Raw genomic sequence first — 7423 nt, 5'->3', positions numbered from 1 at the left:
ATGCCCTCAACTTTCGATGAAATGAAAGATTGTCTTTTCAAAAACGAATGCAATGTTTGTAAAATGTATCATATAGAGGTCAAGTACCTCGCGATGTAATCAACTGTTGTGAATCATTTATAATCGATATAGACTTCGTCTGGATGGATTTGGACGGGTTTTCACAGGTACAACACTTTAATGCATATTGATTGTGTACATAAAATACTGAGTAGAAAGTACACATAATTCCAGAATAATCATGACTTTAGAGTATTACCTACATATAGGGATGCATACTCACTGTAGCCGATAAAGTAGAGTACAAGTTACAACACATATTGTATAAATTTGGGATATATTCACTATCTAACCATTCTCATGGTTATGGTCAAATATTGAAATTTAAGATTTATGTATCATACAAAAGAACAAAATGATAAACAATGAATCCATCATCATCTTCAAAAACTATAGTATTGGGATAACTTTGATAAATACAACAAAAGAACAAAATGACAAATAATAAATCTTCCCTCAAAATATCATTAACATTGCATCAGGAAGCATCTCCAGTTTAATTTTCAGCTGAAGCAGTAGCAACTAATAAAGTATCATCGTCAACAATATCCCCAGTCTAATCGTCTCTAACCAATTCAATAGTCGCATTTTCTACAATTTGAGGACCCATCGGTGTGTCACTCTGCAAATGCGTTTCTACATCATCGATACACGTTTGTTCATCCATGTCAAAATTATCTCTAGGTGTTGTCTTGATCACAACTTTCCAACCTTTACGAGCACGATCTTGAACATAGAATACTTGTTGTGCTTGCGAAGCTAGAATATAAGGCTCTTTAGTTGGCTTCATACCTCGAAAATCGAGTGTCGTAAAACCTTTCTCATCAACTTTTATCCTGGAAGCACCTGATATCTAATCACAATGGAACAAAACTACTTGCTTATTGTCAGCATATTGCAACTCGATTATATCATTTAAAACACCGTAGTAAGTTACACCTCCAGAAATAGGATTGTTATCGCTAGCACTTGAGAAGCTACTTGTTACGACATCAATCATAACTCCGCTATTTTGTGTTGTCCTATTCTTCTCTATATCTTTAATGTGAAATCGGAAACCATTTATGATATATCCCTTATATTTATTTACAACCACATATGGACCGTTTTCCAATGCCGTTATATCATTTGTGATTCTGTTATCCCCAGCCATATCCTCATCAACCTGATTTGAGGCAACTTTTTTATAAGTTTCGCTCAGTTATATATATCATGATCACTACATTATCGTAATAAAACTAGCAAAATTACTTACATAATCAGTCAGCCACTCCTGAAACTCCTGACTATGTAAACGTTCAATGTAATGCTTACTTTTAGTCTGATATTCTTGATGTAGAATATTCAGATGCTCTCTGCAATCAAAGTAATAAAAAGATAATAATATATTAATATATATACATTATCGTCAAAATTACACAATGTGATATAAAAAACACTAATCTAATAACATAGTAAATTTAAATAACTTACGTTCGTAAGAAATCTATTTCGCTACAATTTAACAACACATGTGAGTGTGCAATAGCCAAAGTGTCGTGGCTGAATTTTACTACGTTTGTTGCACCAATGGGTCGACCAGACATACAAAATATTGGTAAAACAGTCTCATCACCACCATCATCATGATTCTGACTAGTCTTATTATGTATAGTCTCGACATCACTGGCTAAATACAAAGAAAAAAATGAAACACACTCTTCAGCTAGATATCCTTCTGTAATTGAACCCTCGGGTTTACTCCTATTTCACACATATGATTTTAATGTACCTAAATACCTGATCAGTGGTCAAAAAAGTGTATATCAGATTCAAAACAGTCATATATATTTAAACAAGCACAGTATAATTTACTACATCATAAATGGTCACCTCTCGATTCGATACATCCAACGGTAATGAACAGGTCCCCCTAATCTGGCCTCTGAAGCTAGATGAACAGATAGATGAATCATGACGTTAAAAAATGACGGTGGAAAAATCCTTTCTAAATCACAAAGTATTTTTACAATATCTTTTTTCCGAATTAAGTCAGTAGTCTTAAGAACTTTTGAGCATAATTGTCTGTAGTACCAACATAACTTCATGATAACAGAATGCACATCACGAGGTAAAATATTTCGTATAGCCACGGGAAGCAACTGCTGCATCAAAATATGATTATCGTGACTTTTTAGGCCTAAAATTTTTGGAGGTTGTACCTGAATGCACCTAGAAATGTTAGCAGCATAACCATCTGGCACTTTCACCCTTTTTAGCACCTTACAAAATTTTTCTTTCTCCTTTTTATCCACTACGAAACATGCAGGAGGCAAATACACTTTGCCATTTAGTAAAGGTTTTGGATGAAGTTCAGGTCCAATACCCATTTCTTTCAAATCATGACGTGCTTTTAAATGATCCTTGGTCTTTCCATCGATATTCATTAACGTTCCAATAACACTGTCACATACATTCTTTTCAGTATGCATTATGTCTATATTATGACATATTAAGTTATTTTTCCAGTATGGTAACTCAAAAAAAATACTTCTCTTCTTCCAGTTAAATGGTAAAGATGGGTTATCCTTCACAAGTTTTCCAAATTTTATATTAAAACCTTTCAGGTCTGCAAAGCACTTGTTCCCCTGTTAAACAACGCGATGGCCCTTCATGTTCTTCCGTGCCATCAAAAGCATCTTTTAAAAAATGGAAAGCATGCAACATTTCCAACCAGCGACGATGTTCCATGAAGATATCTTTGTGGGAGTTTGATAACCGTATTGATTTGGTTTCCTTATGGAAAGAAGGACAAGCTAATTTACCTTTAGTGCTCCAACCCGATAAATTCTGTGACAACCCGGAAATTTCCGACCAAATTTAAACTTTAATCTTTATATATTCCCGGAAATTTCCAACCAAATTTAAACTTTAATCTTTATATATTCCCGACATGATAAGCAAAGTTTGTAAGTTGAATCTCAAGAATTTTAAACTGTGTCCATACATTCATTTAACCTCGACCAAATTCCAAAGATTCACGAACCATTATAGGAACAGATATGGTTATATATGTATATATATATATATATATATATATATATATATATATATATATATATATATATATATATATATATATATATATATATATATATATATACATATATGTTATAACTTGAAAACGTTAACAAGTATTAGACATATAATACTTTACATGAACGTTGTTGTTTTAAAATATATTTAAAATAATTATCGACGGATTGAATTATCAGATACATTGAATTATGATTTACGAGTCTCTGTTGAGAGGTCCACTTTGATTCTTTTTAACCCTATTCAGAAATTGGTAAAGTGACTCTACAAATAAAAACAAAGTGTCGTTAACAAGAGTTAGTCAAAAATTAGTAAACATTCACATTTAAACTTTAAAAGTGTGTTTCACTTTGATTAACTCATATCCCTTGATAAATCCATTATTTAGTTTTCATATTAAAAATATTATTTAGTAAGATAACTACTACTATTTAAAACGAGTTATATTATACGAACGTAAATGATTATATACGAATACGCGTATATATTATAACTTGACAATGTTAACGAAATATTAAGTATAAATACTTTACAGTATAGTATTTGGTTCCATATGTTTATCGATGGAATTCCATAGTAATCAAATGATGTAGTTTTTAACTGTACGAAAACACTTTTTCATATAACAGGACTTGTCTATCTAAACTGCAGTTGATTAAATAAACGTAAGTTGGAATATTGGTTGTAACGTGTATTTAAAACATGCTCATTAAAATATATATTTTAAAATTAAGTATACGGTAGTAACACCCGCCTAGTGAGGCATTTGATATTTAAAAACGATTAGTACTTGTATCCATTTAAATTCTTAAAAAGAAAAACGTTACGCGCTAAACTATTTTCCTAAATGAAATGAAAATAAACTTTGAAAAATAAATAGTTTTGAAAAACTAAATGTTATATTGTTAGATGAAAGATTTTGGATACAAAATTTATATTTCTAAAAAGGTATATATATATATCTATATATTTTAATCTCGTCATAAAACGTCTTAATTTAAAATAAAATATTTTGGTAAACAACGAGTCACTGATTTATAGAAGCAAATGACAACGACGCTCAAATTTTATAAGATACATTTTTACAAAGTAATTTTTTTGATGAATAAATCAAACTATTACTAAAGGTACACGTCGCGTAACGTAAAAGGCTAGTTTTCTAAACGTACGAAAGTGCGCTCGAAAAACCGAAAGTGGTACATGAGTCGTGAGACCACGTCCGTGTCATTTTTGTAAAAAATATATTTTTACCATGAGCGTAAATATAATATAATATATAATTAATTATATAGATTTAATATATAAAAATATAAATAATATAATATGGGTGTCGGCAGATGAAGAAAACAAATGTTGCCACATTTTTCAAGCCATGCACTTGCATGGAAATACCTCACATACCCCATGCACTCGCATGGAGGGGGTTGGTGGACTACATTTACCTATAAATCGAGTTCGAGCAGTTTTAAGAGATTCATTTCATCAAACACTCATATTACTCCGTATTACTTATATTATTAAATATATTATTATTATTAAGATTAATATTATTATTATTAATCTTATTATTATTATTAGTAGTATTATTATTAGTATTATACATAAAATACTACGACGGGGTTCTGCTCGCGTCTTTTCAAAACGGGTTTTATGAGTGGGATAGAGCTAAGGAAATTATGGGTTATAGCTATGGAGGTTATGGGTAATGTTTGGAGGTATGCTCGTGAGGTCAATCTAGTGTTTATCATCTCCGTTGCATCTACGTACTTTTCTGCAATATTGAATCTCAATATTGATACGTGAGCACTCATAACTTAACTTTTATATATTAATAGTGTATCCCTGATTAGTGCTCGAGTATATAGGATTATGCATGCTTGTACTTTTGATATTACCGTTAGATAGGTTATGTTGAATCCTGAATTAGTTACATATGCGGTTGAGATAAGGTATAAGATATGCATGTCGTTGGGAAGCTGGCGAAAAACTATAAACTTTTCATTCAGATATCGAATGAATTCGATGAACGGGTTAGAAGTTATAATCAATTGAAGTTTTTGTATTATTATTAAAAATGATTATTATTATCATCGTTACTATCGTCGTCCTAATTTTTATTTAATTATTATTATTATTATTATTATTATTATTATTATTATTATTATTATTATTATTATTATTATTATTATTATTATTATCATCATTATCTATAAAAAGTATTATCATTAAAAATTATTATTTTTATTATTATTACTATCATTATTATCGTTAAAGTTATAATTAGTATTATCATTAATATATTCATAATATTTATTATCATTAGTATTATTATGATTAAAACTTATATTAGTAACACTTAATTATTATGATTACTAATATTATCATTAACATGAAAACGATATAAAAGACGATTAAAAGCTATGAAATGAATCAATTAAGAAATAATGAGTATGTGTATCATGATGAAATTTAAATATTGTAAGATAATGATTTAGATAAAATTATCGTTCTTATTTTTTTTTTAACATTACTATTATTATTAAAAGTATCGTTATATTAAAACTATCATTTTAACAAAAATTACCATTTTAATAGAAATGTCATTGTTACTATAAAATATCATTATTATTATCATTTTAAATAGAATTATTATTTTAAAAGATAATATTAAAAAGTATCATAAATATTAATGTTATCATAATTAGAATTATCATTTTATTTTAGTAATTATAAATATTGATATTTTAATTAATAGAATAATAATAATTATTATTACAAAATAATGCAACTTTTACTTACTATTATTTTATCAAATACATATGAGATACAAACATATTTTTACTATGTGTAATAAAATTTCTTTAATAATACCTATCATATTATCTTTATGATATTAAATGAACTTTATAAATTTTATTACTTAAGATATATAAAAGTATTTTTTTCCTATATAAAGTCTTATTTATTAATAAATGAATTATATTATTTACTCTAATAAATCTTTTTAAAGATATTTAAAAAAAAATATATAAAACGACGATATTTAAACTATATATTAATCATGTATAGATTTTAGAAATCATTTTTAGTCAAATTGACTTTTGTTGACTTTGCATATTAGTCTCGAGCATTAGGAATGTGGTACACTATGACTTAACCTAAATTGTTAGACGAATCTTAACCAACATATAAATATACATAATTAATTTAGGTTCGTGAATTCGAAGCCAACCTTGCATTGTTCAATGAAGTTATATGTATTTTTACTACGAAATACAGTATAGTGAGTTTCATTACTCCCTTTTTAAATGTTTTTGCAATATATATTTTTGGGACTGAGAATACATTCGCTGCTTTTATAAATGTTTTACGAAATAGACACAAGTACGTAAAATTACATTCTATGGTTGGATTATTAAACCGAATATCACCCTTCAAGTCTGGTAACCTAAGAATTTAGGGAAATGGCCCCTGATTGACGCGAATCCTAAAGATAGATCTATGGACCTTGACAAGTCCCATTCGGGGTACGAATGCTTTAGTACTTCGAGATTGTTATACAGACGAGAGGTTCTGTTTTGGGGATATTCTTTGCATTAAGTTAACGTCGGTTACCAGGTGTTCAATCCATATGAATAATTTTTGTCTCTATGCATGGGACGTTTATTTATGAGAACTGGAAAAGAAATTCTGGTGGTGTATTAAAATGATGAAAATGAATTATTACGATAAACTAATGAACTCACCAACCTTTTGGTTGACACTTTAAAGCATGTTTATTCTCAGGTGTTAAAGAAATCTTCCGCTGTGCATTTGCTCATTTTAAAGATATTCTTGGAGTCATTCATGGCATATTTCAAAAGACGTTGCATTCAAGTTGTTGAGTTCAATAGAGATTATTATTAAGTAAATGACAGATTAGGTCATTTATGATTAGATATTATGAAATGGTATGCATGCATGTCAATTTTCGATGTAAAGAAAGTTTTTCTTTTAAAAACGAATGCAATGTCTGAAAAATGTATCATATAGAGGTCAAATACCTCGCGATGTAATCAACTATTGAGAATCGTTTATAATGTATATGAACGGGTCCTTTCAAATTCGCATAAGCAGGAAAGTCACTTATCATCCATAGCAAATACACGCAGTGAGAAGTTACTCTTTGTGGATGCATCATAAGTATTAACCCCAGTATCCCACAACTCCTTCAACTCATTAATTAGAGGTTGCATATAGACGTCTATATTATTACCTGGAGCAGATGGACCAGGTATAAGTAAAGTTT

The sequence above is a fragment of the Rutidosis leptorrhynchoides genome, chromosome 7, assembly GCF_046630445.1.
Source record: "Rutidosis leptorrhynchoides isolate AG116_Rl617_1_P2 chromosome 7, CSIRO_AGI_Rlap_v1, whole genome shotgun sequence".
Lineage (NCBI taxonomy): Eukaryota > Viridiplantae > Streptophyta > Magnoliopsida > Asterales > Asteraceae > Rutidosis > Rutidosis leptorrhynchoides.
Note: the sequence above shows the minus strand (reverse complement) of the source record.